Below are 15,294 nucleotides of genomic sequence, written 5' to 3'. Positions count from 1 at the left end.
GGGGGGGGGGGGGGGGCCGCATGGCTCTCTACCCTTGAGGTATGGGCCAGGCATCACCATGCATGCATTTCATTTCTGACTCCATCATGGTCCTCTCACTTAGGAAATGCTATGGCAGCACTCAAGGACTTCCGGTTTCCCCAGCCTTGCATACAAGTACTTCTTGTTCAATCAAGCACTAGAAACAGATAAGTCCCACTGGAAGCAAGACAGTGTCCAATTACAGCCCATAGTGCTGCATTCTCTAGAGCACCTTCTGTTTCTTCTACAGTGCGCATGACGGTCTGTGACTTAATATAAAACTGAATCAGATTTGAACATTCCTAGACATGGATGTTTCTGACTTTTGGCGATTTTCAAAACCAAAGACGTCCATGTCAAAAACGTCCAAATGCAAGCCATTTGGGCGTGGGAGGAACCAGTATTTGTAGTGCACTGGTCCCCCTGACATGCCAGGACACCAACCGGGCACCCTAGAGGGCACTGCAGTGGTCTTCATAAAATGCTCCCAGGAACACAGCTCCCTTACCTTGTGTGCTGAACCCCAAAAACCCACTACCCCCCCCACTGTACACCACTACCATAGCCCTTACAGGTGAAGGGGGCACCTATATATGGGTACAGTGCGTTTGTGGTGGATTTTGGAGAGCTCGCTGTTTCCTCCACAAATTTAACAGGTAGTGGGGGGTATGGGTCTGGGTCCACCTGTCTGAAGTGCACTGCAGTAGCTACTAAAACTGCTCCTGGGACCTTCATGCGCTGTCATGGACCTGAATATGACATCTGAGGCTGGTACAACATATTTTAAAAGACGTTTTCTGAGGATGGGAGGGGGTTAGTGACCACTGGGGGAGTAACGGGAGGTCATCCCCGATTCTCTCCGGTGGTGATCTGGTCACTTCGGGCACCTTTTTGCACCTTATTCGTAAGAAAAACAGGTCCAGATGAAAACGTCCAAGTGTTCGTCAGGGACATCCTTGGTTTTTTCGATTATAGGTCAAAGACGACCAAGTGTTAGGCATGCCCAAGTCCCGCCTTCGCTACGCCCCCTTGAAATTTGGACGTCCTTGCGACGGACTGCAGTTGGAGACACCCAAAATCGGGTTTCGATTATACCGATTTGGATGTCTCTGGAAGAAGGACATTCATCTTCCGTTTTATGTTGAAAGATGGACGTCCTTCTCTTTTGAAAATGAGCCCAATAATGTCAGCATAATACTAATGCTACACTACTACTAATAAGCAATGCATTAGAACATTCAAAGAACATTGCTATGATACTAACGCTTTTCTACAATGCACCTTACCATATAGCTTGGGGACCAAGTGCAGATATATAGATGGGGACAAGATGGGTGGTACAGTGGTATTACATGAGAGTTCATAAGTGACAGAGTAGATTACGCAGTCAAGTATTAAAGGTTCATTTCCGGAATGAGAAATCAAGTGGTATTGAGTTAAAGTTGAATTAGTGACAGAGTAAGTGAAGCAGTCAAGTATTGAGAGTTCGGTCTTGTACATTCCTGGTATAGGTTTCGTTATCTGGAATTTAGGATGGATCATTGTGGTATGGCTTTTTGAACAGGTTGATTTTTAGTGATTTTCGGAAGCTTGTTAGGTCGTGCATTGTTTTTATGACATTTGGTAGTGCATTCCATAGTTACGTGTTATGTAGGAGAAGCTGCATGCGTAAGTTGATTTATATTTTAGTCCTTTGCAGCTGGGGTAGTGGAGGTTCAGGAATGTGCATGCTGACCTTTTTGTGTTCCTGGTTTGTAAGTCTATGAGGTCTGTCATGTAGATCGGGGCTTCGCCGTGAATAATTTTATGAACCAGGCTGCAGATTTTGAACGCAATACGTTCTTTAAGTGGGAGCCAGTGCAGTTGGCATCGAAGACCCTGAAAAGATCTACTCCATCCCATCCAAATCGATTAAACCACGCTCAGGGCACAGACCTCAGAAGTCTGCCCAGCGCTGGCCTTGTTTCCCAACTTCTGAAGCTGAATCTGTCCAGCCTTAGTAAAAGGACCCCATAATGTTTGGTTCTTTAACCTTGGACTCTTGTTTTATCAAAAGAAGACACAAAACTCTTGCATAGTTGATTAGCTTTAGCTAAGAAATCAGTACTTTTAAATTGGGAAGACAATATTTTTCTTATTTTTGGAGACATCCAGTACTGCAAATACACAAATTTGAACTTTCTCTGTCTCAAAACCATGGCCCAGTTTTGATAATCGTATAATGAATGTTTACGGCTACGTTCAGCATTAGCCAGTCTCCAAGACCCTGATGCAGAAGCGAAACGCTGGCCACCATCGGCTTGGGGCTAGAGGGTACACACTGCTGTAAGCGATAGCAGAGGACATGCTGCACACAGACCTGTAACAGACGTAGCAGTTCAGCAAATATTGAAGGGCTCGTGAAAGAAAAAGATAAGTGTCACGTCATTATTTAATGCTTGCCGGATGTTAGTAAGGTCCGTTCCTGAACCAGTATATACATATAATCGTTTTTCATATAGAGACTGCAGAATTGACATAGAAGCAAGTATTTTGAGTAGCAGCTTTAGCCTTTCCTCATAGGGAAGTCGTCCCATCTTCGTTGCCCTTCACTAATGAGTTAGTTCCTAGTAAATTAGTGGTAAACACACTCTCTGACCCTGACATGCTCCTTCTGCAATGTTTATGTGCAGAGACTAGGAAATGCTCAATTTACATATCCTCAAAACCCCACTACTACTATGTTTACTACAACTTGTAACATTCTCCTTCAAGACTTTGTAATTCTATTTACTATGTAAGCCGCATTGAACCTGCTATGTGTGGGAAAGTGCGGGGTACAAATGTAATTAATAATAATAATAATACTAATAGCAGTACTCTTTCACTGGAGGTTTTTTACGGCCCATGATGAAGAGAGGACCAGTTAGATCCGATTAAGCTCTACAGATACATGATATCTATGAGCTCTTTGAGGCCATTTTCCTCCAAAAAGACTCTGGCAGGAAGTTTTTCAGACCACACTACTATTTACCAGGGATCTTGTATTAAAATATAGTCTAGCGATTTGTGGATCCTATCCCTTTAACCAGTTTTGATAATTACATGTCTAATAATCCCTGTAATTTTGTACTACTCTGTGATTCTATGCCTATGTTTCAGTATTTACTATGATGTAAAGTTTTCTGTATTCTCTATACAGTAATACCTTGGTTTTCGTTGACTTCGGTTATCGTGGGTTTCGCTTTTCGTTGATTTTTTCCACGAAAAATTTGTCTCGGATTTCGTCGGTTGCCTCGGATTTCGTCGGCGTGCCCACGTGACCTCGCTGCTAATTTTGCGAAAACACATTCTCCTGCTCAGTGTGGCGTTGTTTCTTGTTGTGTGAGCATCACCCCGCGCGTCTAGCCAAACAATTCCATTGCTTTCCAGTGTTTTTATTCATATGGAAACAATTGCCTCAGTTTTCGTCGGTTTCGGATTTCGCTGATTTTTTTCGGATGGATTATCGACGAAAACCAAAGTATCACTGTACTTTTTAAAAGCTTTTTTTTCAATAAAAAAAAAATCTCTTGGAATTAAAAAAAAAACAACAACATAACTCAGGCCCTAAATAGGCCAAGATTGAACATAGCACCCAGATTACAAATAAAAGCAATAACAGAATCAAACTTACTCCCATTTAAATTGTATTGGGGCAATATAAGCATTGCCGTTGAGAAACAAAACGTGAAAGAGTGGAGCAAAGGATACCAAAATCAATCCACAGCACCACCTGAAACCTTTTGAGTACCTACAAACTTGAAATGTTTTGCAAACGTCACTCAGGGGTCCTTTTAACAAAGGCGCGCTGAAAAATGGGCTGCGGCAGAGTAGGCACGTGTTATGGACGTGTGCAGATCCATTTTTCAGCGCACCTGCAAAAAAGGCCTTTTTAAACTTTTTGCCGAAAATGGGCGTGCGGCAAAATAAGAATTAATGCGCATTCATTTTGGGTCTTGAGACCTTACTGCCAGCCATTGACTTAGCGGTAAGGTCTCTCATGTTAACAGTGCAGTAATCTCCTACGAGCAAAGCGAATGCGAGTCAAAAATGAAATTTCTGCACAGGCCACACGGTAGCCGGGAGATAACTCTGAATTGACACATGTTGGACACATTCTGAGCAGTCTACCAGAACCCTTATCCACACTCTTATCACCTCTCGTTTTGATTATTGTAACCTGCTTCTCACCGGCCTCCCTCTTAGCCATCTCTCTCCTCTTCAATCAGTCCAAAACTCTGCTGCGCGACTCATTTTCCGCCAAAGTCGCTATGCTCACATTAGCACCCTCCTTAAGTCACTTCACTGGCTCCCTATCCGTTTCCGTATTCTGTTCAAGCTTCTCTTGTTGGCTTATAAGTGCATTCACTCTGCCACTCCCCTGTACCTCTCCACTCTTGTCTCTCCCTCTCGGGTACTCCGTTCTGTAGATAAATCTCTCTATATGTCCCCTTCTCCTCTACTGCTAATTCTAGACTCCGTTCCTTTTGTCTTGCTGCACCTCATGCCTGGAACAGACTTCCCGAGCCTGTGCGTCTAGCCCCGTCTTTGGCCGTTTTCAAGTCCAAACTTAAAGCCCACCAATTTACCAATGCTTTTGCCTCCTAACCACTACTCACTTGCCCTGTCCTTTATCCTCACCTATTTTTTTCCCTTACCCTTAATTGTTCTGTTTGTTTACCTGTCTTATCTAGATTGTAAGCTCTTTGAGCAGGGACTGTCTTTTTGTGTCTAGTGTACAGCGCTGCGTATGCCTTGTAGCGCTATAGAAATGATAAATAGTAGTAGTAGTAGTAAGTAAGCGTCTACGGGGCTGAGTAAAATGACCCCTTAATGATCCTGTGAGCACAAGCTTTTCATGCCAATTTAGCAATGGTCCTGTAACCCCTGATGCAGTTTTATCAGCGAAACGCTGGCCAACGTCAGTGAGACTGTTCCTCTTTAAATTTCAGCTAATTTTTTTGAAGAGTGTTTTCACTGGTAAATAATCTAGACTCAGGTTGGAAGGTTTTTTTTGCCGATGATGTGACATACCCAAGATGTCAGTACAAGTTAGACAAACCTTTTTTGACTGGGTTCTAAGGCTTTCTTCCTTTCACCATGTGGTAAATTTATCATTACATGATGTTTGTAAAACATTTGAAGTTTGTGGGTGTTCAATAAGTTTTCGAGTGGTGTTTTAGATTGATTTTGTAATACAAGCATAGTACATAATGAGTACTACTACTACTACTTATCATTTCTATAGCGCTACTAGACATACGCAGCGCTGTACACTTGAACATGAAGAGACAGTCCCTGCTCGACAGAGCTTACAATCTAATTAGGACAGAGAAACAGGACAAATAAGGGATAAGGACAAAGGGTAGCAAGATTCCGGAATCCAAAAGAGTAGCAAGATTCCGGAACCCAAAGAGTAGCAAGATTCCGGAATTCCACAGACTACTACTACTACTACTTATCATTTCTATAGCGCTACTAGACATACACAGCGCTGTACACTTGAACATGACGAGACAGTCCCTGCTCGACAGAGCTTACAATCTAATTAGGACAGAGAAACAGGACAAATAAGGGATAAGGACAAAGGGTAGCAAGATTCCGGAATCCAAAAGAGTAGCAAGATTCCGGAACCCAAAGAGTAGCAAGATTCCGGAATTCCACAGACTACTACTACTACTACTTATCATTTCTATAGCGCTACTAGACATACACAGCGCTGTACACTTGAACATGACGAGACAGTCCCTGCTCGACAGAGCTTACAATCTAATTAGGACAGAGAAACAGGACAAATAAGGGATAAGGACAAAGGGTAGCAAGATTCCGGAATCCAAAAGAGTAGCAAGATTCCGGAACCCAAAGAGTAGCAAGATTCCGGAATTCCACAGACTACTACTACTACTACTTATCATTTCTATAGCGCTACTAGACATACACAGCGCTGTACACTTGAACATGACGAGACAGTCCCTGCTCGACAGAGCTTACAATCTAATTAGGACAGAGAAACAGGACAAATAAGGGATAAGGACAAAGGGTAGCAAGATTCCGGAATCCAAAAGAGTAGCAAGATTCCGGAACCCAAAGAGTAGCAAGATTCCGGAATTCCACAGACTACTACTACTACTACTTATCATTTCTATAGCGCTACTAGACATACACAGCGCTGTACACTTGAACATGACGAGACAGTCCCTGCTCGACAGAGCTTACAATCTAATTAGGGCAGACAAACAGGACAAATAAGGGATAAGGACAAAGGGTAGCAAGATTCCAGAACCCCAAAGCGTAGCAAGATTCCGGAACCCAAAAATAGCAAGATTCCAGAATCCCAAAGAATAGCAAGATTCCGGAATCCCAAAGACTACTACTACTACTACTACTACTTATCATTTCTATAGCGCTACTAGACATACGCAGCGCTGTACACTTGAACATGAAGAGACAGTCCCTGCTCGACAGAGCTTACAATCAAATCAGGACAAACAGGACAAATAAGGGATAAGGACAAAGGGTAGCAAGATTCCGGAACCCCAAAGCGTAGCAAGATTCCGGAACCCAAAGAATAGCAAGATTCCAGAATCCCAAAGAATAGCAAGATTCCGGAATCCTAAAGACTACTACTACTACTTATTATTTCTATAGCCCTACTAGACATACGCAGCACTGTACACTTGAACTTGAAGAGACAGTCCCTGTTCAACAGAGTTTACAATCAAATCAGGACAGACAAACAGGACAAATAAGAGATAAGGACAAAGAGTAACAAGATTCCGGAATCCCAAAGACTACTATTACTACTTATCATTTCTATAGGTGCTACTAGATGTACACAGTGCTGTACACTTGAACATGAAGAGACAGTCCCTGCTCGACAGAGTTTACAATCTAATCAGGATAGACAAACAGGACAAGCAAGGGATAAGGATAAAGAGTAGCAAAATTCCGGAATCCCAAAGAGCAGCAAGATTCAGGAATCCCAAAGACTACTACTACTTATCATTTCTATAGGTGCTACTAGACATACGCAGCGCTGTACACTTGATCATGAAGAGACAGTCCCTGTTCAACAGAGTTTACAATCTAATTAGGACAGACAAATAGGACAAATAAGAGATAAGGGAATTAATAAGGTGGGAATTGTAAAGTATGGGTACTGAACAAGTGAGTAAGGCTACTTACACCTTAGGCCTCCAATCTCCTTCCTCGTTCTTGTCAGACTGGCACAGTTTATCTTGCTTGACTGCCATAAGTCAGGATAGGAAGTAAACCTTCCGGACACAGTGAAACAATGGATTAGTCTGAGGGAGATCCTCTTTCCTGCATGCTGAGGTGACCTCTATTCACACCGCGACAAGAAAGCTAATGACTAATCAGTTCCAACTAACTTCAGAATGCTGCAGCAGGGACTGATAAAAGGCTGCAAGCGGCGTAACCACATCACACGCTTCCTGCAAACAGGGCTGAATTTAAAACTGTATCCCCTCCGTTTACTAAGCTGTGCAGCATCGCTGACATAGCCCATTCAAAGTGAACGGGGCTGGGTCAACATTAGCGCGGCATGTTTGATTTTCAAGGTCCTCAGACAAAATGGGCCAGAGTACTTTAAAGAATAAGTTACCCCACATCTTTGAGACCTCTAAGGCCCTCTCAAGGAGTATCACTATCTGTCCCCTCATCAAAAGAAATTGTACGATGTGATACCTGCCAGTAAGCCTTTACAGGGGTAGCCCTCACGCTCTGGAATTTACTCCCAGAGGGGCTACGTATAACTTGAGACTACATAAGTACATAAGTACATAAGTAGTGCCATACTGGGAAAGACCAAAGGTCCATCTAGCCCAGCATCCTGTCACCGACAGTGGCCAATCCAGGTCAAGGGCACCTGGCACGCTCCCCAAACGTAAAAACATTCCAGACAAGTTATACCTAAAAATGCGGAATTTTTCCAAGTCCATTTAATAGCGGTCTATGGACTTGTCCTTTAGGAATCTATCTAACCCCTTTTAAACTCCGTCAAGCTAACCGCCCGTACCACGTTCTCCGGCAACGAATTCCAGAGTCTAATTACACGTTGGGTGAAGAAAAATTTTCTCCGATTCGTTTTAAATTTACCACACTGTAGCTTCAACTCATGCCCTCTAGTCCTAGTATTTTTGGATAGCGTGAACAGTCGCTTCACATCCACCCGATCCATTCCACTCATTATTTTATACACTTCTATCATATCTCCCCTCAGCCGTCTCTTCTCCAAGCTGAAAAGCCCTAGCCTTCTCAGCCTCTCTTCGTAGGAAAGTCGTCCCATCCCCACTATCATTTTCGTCGCCCTTCGCTGTACCTTTTCCAATTCTACTGCTTCAGGAAGCAGGTGAAAGCCTGGCTCTTCTCCCAAGCCTTTAATACACAGGGTGACTGACTATATAGGTTGCTACACACACTGTAACTTAGACCAGTTTCATATACCTTGCTTAGCCGTACGAAGAACTTGAGTTTATCCACCTTTCTATTTATTCCAACTGACTCTGTACCACCCATCTTGTCCCCATCTATATATCTGCACTTGGCCCCTCGGCTATATGGTAAGCTGAATTGTAGAAAATCATTAGCATCATATCTATGTTAGCTGAATGTTCTAATGTGTGCTTATTAGGTGTTACATAAGTACATAAGTATTGCCATATTGGGAAAGACCAAAGGTCCATCGAGCCCAGCATCCTGTTTCCAACAGTGGCCAATCCAGGTCACAAATACCCAGCAAGATCCTCAAAAAGTACAAAACATTTTATGCTGCTTATCCCAGAAATAAGCAGTGGAGGTTCCCCAAGTCCATTTTAATAATGGTCTATGGACTTTTCCTTTAGGAAGACCGCCAAACCTTTTTTAAAACCCCGCTAAGCTAACCGCCTTTACCACATTTTCTGGCAACGAATTCCAGAGTTTCATTAGTATTGTGCTGACACTGTATTATTTATTTATTTATTACTACATTTGTACCCCGCGCTTTCCCACACATAGCAAGTTCAATACGGCTTACATAGTAATTAGAAATACAAAGTCTTATAAGGAGAAAAAGTTTCAAACTGTAATAAAACGTAGTAATGGTGAAGCTTAATAACGTATGATTAGGATAAGGGAAGGTAAACAGGATAGGATAGGTTGGGGAAATGGGGGGTAAGGAGGGGATATGGTAAAGGAGAGATGGAGAAGACAAGGTTTTGGGGATGAGTAAAGGGAGATAGAGAGGTGGGGTAGGTATAACCAATGATGAAGTCGGTATCAGTGTCAGAACAGAGTTGGGAGGGTAGGCTGATAAGATTAAGTTGGGTCATTAGGGTAGGCTTGCTTAAAGAAATGAGCTTTCAACATTTTTCTAAAGGGTAGGTAGTCGTTAAATGTTCGGATAGATCTTGGTAGAGCATTCCAAAGCTGGCTGCCCAAAAAGGAGAAACTGGTTTTGTATTTAATTCCTCTGCAGTTGGGAAGGTGATGGTGTAGGTTGAGATAAGTTCGTGAGGACATAAGATCTATTTCTGGCAGGGAGGTCGATCATATCACTCATGTAACCAGGGGATTCACCGTGTATGATCTTATATCACTGTTATTTGAATTTCAGTGCTGTTAAATATGTATATATTCTTTTAATCCTGTTTCATGGTAGTCCTATTATTAGGCTTCAATTTGCTGTTTTCAAGTTTACCTCGTTTATTGTAATTTACCTTTATTCTTGGTTATTTTACTATTGTTATGCTATTGACACAGATGTAAGTTTTATGTTAAACTGTCCCTGCTGTACGTTGCCTTGGGTGAATCTCTTCATAAAGGCGGTTAATAAATCCCAATCTCAGAATAGCAACATTCCATACAGAACCATAAAGAATAGCAAGATTCCGGAATCCTAAAGAGTGACAAGATTCCATGTAGAACCCCAAAGAATAGCAAGATTCTGGAATCCTAAAGAGCAGCAAGATTCAATGCAGAACCTCAGAGTAGCAACATTCCATACAGAACCATAAAGAATAGCAAGATTCCGGAATCACCATGCGGAATCTCAGAGTACCAACATTCCATACTATAAATCCCAGGGCAAACAGTTGCTTCCCATGTCTGTCTCAATAGCAGACTATGGACTTTTCCTCCAGGAACTTGTCCAAACCTTTTTTAAACCCAGATACGCTAACCACTGTCACCACCTCCTCCGGCAAAGAGTTCCAGTGCTTAATATTCGTTGAGTGAAAAAATATTTCCTTCCATTTATTTTAAAAGTATTTCTATATAACTATGTAACTTCCTCGAGTGTCCCCTAGTCTTTGTTCTTTTGGAATGAGTAAAAAAATCAATTTTTTCTACTCGTTCTACCCACTCAGGATTCTGTAGACCTCAATCATATCCCCCCTCAGCCGTCTCTTTTTCAAGCCTTGAATACAAACAGTGACAGTTTCAATTTTATACAGGCCCTTACGGCAGCCAGTGAAGCCCCTTAATATTGATGGGACATGGCAACTAAATCTGGAGTGAGTCAGCAACCTAACTGGATTATACTGGCTATGGTCTGCCAGTTCCTAATACTGGGGCCCTCACTTTTTTTTATACAGTAATATCGTTAGTGAACTCTACTGATTATTGTGTTTTATCCCTTGGCTAGAACTCAAATATCCAAAGTCTGTAGACATTAGGGGGTTTTTCACCAACCATTCCATGGTGAAGGTACTCTTGGAAGAGAGTGCTACCCTTATTTTTTAGTACTGGTAACCTGTAAAGCTCAGCACAGTCTCTTCTCAGTAAAACTGTGTATTCCTCTTGAAACCATTTCAGATGAGCTCCTGATAAATCCATTTTAAACAGTATCTCTGTAGAATTTCCACTTGTGTGCCAGTCCTCTCTCCAACTCTAAACAGAAACTCTGGACCCGATTTCAGCTAAAACTCAACGCAGAAAAAACATAATGTCTCATACTCACCTCACAACACAACACAAATAAATTCAACACCATAACCACCCCAAACGTTTCCCTCCCCGTCTCAAACAACCTGAAAATTCTGGGAGTTACCATGGATCGAAATCTCATGCTTGAAAATCACGCAAAGAATAAAACTAAGAAAATGTTCCACTCCATGTGGAAACTCAAAAGAGTAAAACCTTTCTTCCCAAGGGCCATTTTTCGGAATCTGGTTCAGTCAATGGTTTTAAGTCACCTGGACTACTGCAATGCACTCTACGCTGGCTGTAAAGAACAGATCATCAAGAAACTTCAAACAGCCCAGAATACCACAGCCAGACTCGTATTCGGAAAAACAAAATTTGAAAGCACAAAACCCTTAAGAAAGAAATGACACTGGCTCCCACTCAAAGAACGTATCGCGTTCAAGATCTGCACGATTGTTCACAAAATCATTTACGGAGATGCCCCGACCTACATGCTAGACCTCGCGGACCTACCACCCAGAAATGTTAAAAGATCTTCTCGCACCTTTCTCAACCTACACTTCCCCAGCTGTAAAGGATTAAAATACAAACTAACGCATGCGACCAGCTTTTCCTACATGAGCACACAGCTGTGGAAGGCACTACCAACACACTTGAAAACGATCAACGAATTAACTAACTTCCGCAAATCTCTGAAAACTTATCTCTTTAACAAGGCCTACCATGATAACCCATAACTAACTAAAACACAACACCTACCCACCTTTATTCAGAATGTCTCGTTCTATAACTGCTTGACCAGATCCTCTTGTTTTACTTGATTTCTTTGTAACACCAATTGTATTCTTTACCCTGGTATGGCGATGCCATAACAGGTCTTTGTAAGCCACATTGAGCCTGCAAATAGGTGGGAAAATGTGGGATACAAGCGCAATAAATAAATAAATAAATAAATAAATAAATAATAAAACCATAGGCTCTTACTCGGTTAAATAGCACTCTGCTGGCTATCCGGGGATATCCGCCAGAGCTTACCCAGATGGGGCCACTGAATATCACCTCTAAGCGGTCAAACAAAAGCCAGTTATTTTGCAGATGATCCGACAGTGGAGTTGACACTTATCTGGTTAAGCACCAGTATTCAGCCCTTAACTGGACAGCTAACTAGAAAAATCGAACAAACGTACTGTTTTGTATTTAGAGCTTAATGAATGAGTGTAGGGCGAGGGGTTCTCAGACGTGGGTTCGGGAATGTGGTTTATTATTCATAAAAACTGTTTAAATGATTAGAGCTGGGTGTGTTTTTTTGACTATCATTTGTTCAATCCTGATCATTCGTTTGAATAATTTATTTTAGTTACATTTGTACCCCGCGCTTTCCCACTCATGGCAGGCTCAATGCGGCTTACATGGGGCAATAGAGGGTTAAGTGACTTGCCCAGAGTCCCACTAGCAACATTCCATGTAGAAGTTGGCCCTTGCAAATCACCAATGTGGCCGTGCAGGCTTCTGCTTCTGTGAGTCTGATGTCCTGCGACTCACAGAAACAGAAGCCTGCGCAGCCTTCTACATGGAATGTTGCTAGTGGAATAGCAGTAAGGAAAAACAAACAGTGGATCCAACAAAAGGTCCTCTCACAATGAGTGTCTTCCTGAACAAGGTCTTTATTCACAATGGCACAAATGCCATTGTGAATAAAGACCTTGTTCAGGAAGACACTCATTGTGAGAGGACCTTTTGTTGGATCCACTGTTTGTTTTTCCTTACTGGTTTTCCTGTGGAGAGCTCACCTTCTGTGAGTGTTTGCTAGTGGAATAGCAACATTCCATGTAGAATCTCCAATAGTAGCAACATTCCATGTAGAACCTCCAATAGTAGCAACATTCCGTGTAGAATCTCCAATAGTATCTATTTTATTTTTGTTACATTTGTACCCTGTGCTTTCCCACTCATGGCAGGCTCAATGCGGCTTACATGGGGCAAAGGAGGGTTAAGTGACTTGCCCAGAGTCACAAGGAGCTGCCTGTGCCTGAAGTGGGAATCGAACTCAGTTCCCCAGGACCAAAGTCCACCATCCTAACCACTAGGCCACTCCTCCACTGTTGCTACTATTTGAGATTCTACATGGAATGTTGCTATTCCACTAGAAGTTGGCCCTTGCAGATCACCAATGTGGCCGCGCAGGCTTCTGCTTCTGCGCAGCCTTCTACATGAAATGTTGCTAGTGGAATAGCAACATTCCATGTAGAATCTCCAATAGTAGCAACATTCCATGTAGAATCTCAAATAGTAGCAACAGAACCTCAAATAGTAGCAACATTCCATGTAGAATCTCAAATAGTAGCAACAGAACCTCAAATAGTAGCAACATTCCATGTAGAATCTCAAATAGTAGCAACAGAACCTCAAATAGTAGCAACATTCCATGTAGAATCTCCAATAGTAGCAACATTCCATGTAGAATCTCCAATCGTATCTATTTTATTTTTGTTACATTTGTACCCCGCGCTTTCCCACTCATGGCAGGCTCAATGCAGCTTACATGGGGCAATGGAGGGTTAAGTGACTTGCCCAGAGTCACAAGGAGCTGCCTGTGCCTGAAGTGGGAATCGAACTCAGTTCCCCAGGACCAAAGTCCACCACCCTAACCACTTAGTTCCGCACTTTCATTTTGGGGTCCTTTCACTGAAGCTTAGCACGTGCTAAGGGAATTGGCATGCACTAAATTCAAAGACACTCATAGGTGTAAAGCAGGCTTCATATTATTTAACGCATGCTAATTCTATTAGCATATGCTAAGGTTTACTAAAGGGGCCCCTTTGGTTTACAGTCACTAAGATTTTGGTCCAGTTTCTATGACTTGAACATAGCTGGTTGCACCTGGTTAACTGTTATTCTTTGGGATTTCAATAAAAACATCTAAAGATTTAAAAAAAAAAAAAAAAAACCCAAAATCGCTGAGCACTGCCGATTGAATATTGCCCCCTCTATTTCTTATCCATGTGAGGTAACTTTAGTGAATCAAGGCATAACAGTCTAAATCCCTTTTTACCAACTTAATCCCCTTGGACTTACAAGTGCCCCATCTCTCGGTGCCTGGGAGCTTCTACATTTAGTCTTAGCACACGGCTAGGACACAACAGAAAAACAAGACCAACAGAGGATGACCAGGGATGTAGCTATGGGTGGGCCTTGGCCCCGCCACATTTGCCTCAGGTCCGCCCAGCAGCCGGGTGATCCAATCATGTAGCTGGCATGGATCCTCAAGCCCCACCAGCTGAAGAAATCCAGAGCCTGCCCCCAATCAAGAAAGCCCCGTTCCAACCCCGCCCACTCCGCTCAGCCCCACCATACTCTATCTCTTGGCTTCACCCCCTGATAGACCTCAATTTGGCAGCCCAGCACCAACAAGCAACCTTCTCCTTCAGGCAGCAGGAGACGCCTTAACAAAATGTCATACCTGCTGCTGTGGGACCAGTCTTGCGAAAAGAGCTGCGAGAATTTGCAGTTGTTATGGTGAGACTGGCCCCCTGGCAGCAGATGACGTCTTATTAAGGCATCTGGATGGACGGTGAGGATGCTGAGAGTTCTTCGTTTCCCAGCGGGAGTGTGGGAGATGAACAGGAATCACCTGCTAAATGTGGAAGACTTGGCAGGTCTGATGTTGAGCTGCTGATGCCACACAGCGAGCATGCTCAGTGCTCATTCACAAGTGTGTTCGGTGATGTTCAGCTGTTGAAGCCACACAGCGAGCATGCTCAGTGCTCATTCACAAGAGCGTTCGGTGATGTTCACCTGCTGATGCCACACAGCGAGCATGCTCAGTGCTCATTCACAAGTGCGTTCGGTGATGTTCACCTGTTGAAGCCACACAGCGAGCATGCTCAGTGCTCATTCACAAGTGTGTTCGGTGATTTTGCAGCTGCTGACTGATGCACGTTAGCTGAGTTGGGGCAGACCCCCACCAGACAAGTTATATCAATTTTAATTTTGGTGGGGGGAGGGAATGAAGAAGAAATGGGTGGGCATAAGGCACCTCACTCCTCTGCCTCCCGTTTCCCCCCCCCCCCAAAAAAAAAGTGGTTCTAGGTACACTACTGTTTATGACACCTCCCATTGGGGAGTTTCAGAGATACTACATCATCCCTTCATCTCTCAGTGTCAGTGGGGACATGGACATCACCAATAAGCCACACAGACATATAATTAGAAATGTGCAGAAAAACCATGAACTGTCCAGTCTCACCTTCTCCCCTCCTCTTCCATAGGAGGGAAGGAGAAAACAACAGGAAGGTAGAGGCTAGATTACAACTCTGTTCAGTCTAC

The 15,294-nt window shown here is 43.0% G+C and overlaps 1 protein-coding gene and 1 long non-coding RNA gene across 4 annotated transcripts in view; one reads left to right on the top strand and one right to left on the bottom strand.

Moving 5' to 3' along the window:
- The window catches only part of SLC29A1 (solute carrier family 29 member 1 (Augustine blood group)), a 309,536-nt gene that overhangs the window by 172,955 nt on the left and 121,287 nt on the right, over nucleotides 1-15,294 (bottom strand). The window lies entirely within an intron of this gene.
- LOC115465333 overlaps nucleotides 1-15,294 on the top strand; it is an 85,724-nt gene that overhangs the window by 53,865 nt on the left and 16,565 nt on the right. Inside the window, exon 2 of the long non-coding RNA XR_003941396.1 lies at nucleotides 5,042-5,049. This is a non-coding gene — a long non-coding RNA (uncharacterized LOC115465333). The remainder of the gene's footprint in view (nucleotides 1-5,041; nucleotides 5,050-15,294) is intronic.

This window comes from Microcaecilia unicolor, chromosome 3 (genome assembly GCF_901765095.1).
Source record: "Microcaecilia unicolor chromosome 3, aMicUni1.1, whole genome shotgun sequence".
NCBI lineage: Eukaryota > Metazoa > Chordata > Amphibia > Gymnophiona > Siphonopidae > Microcaecilia > Microcaecilia unicolor.
The sequence above is the reverse complement of the archived record's forward strand: the minus strand, read 5'-3'. Positions and strand labels throughout refer to the sequence as shown.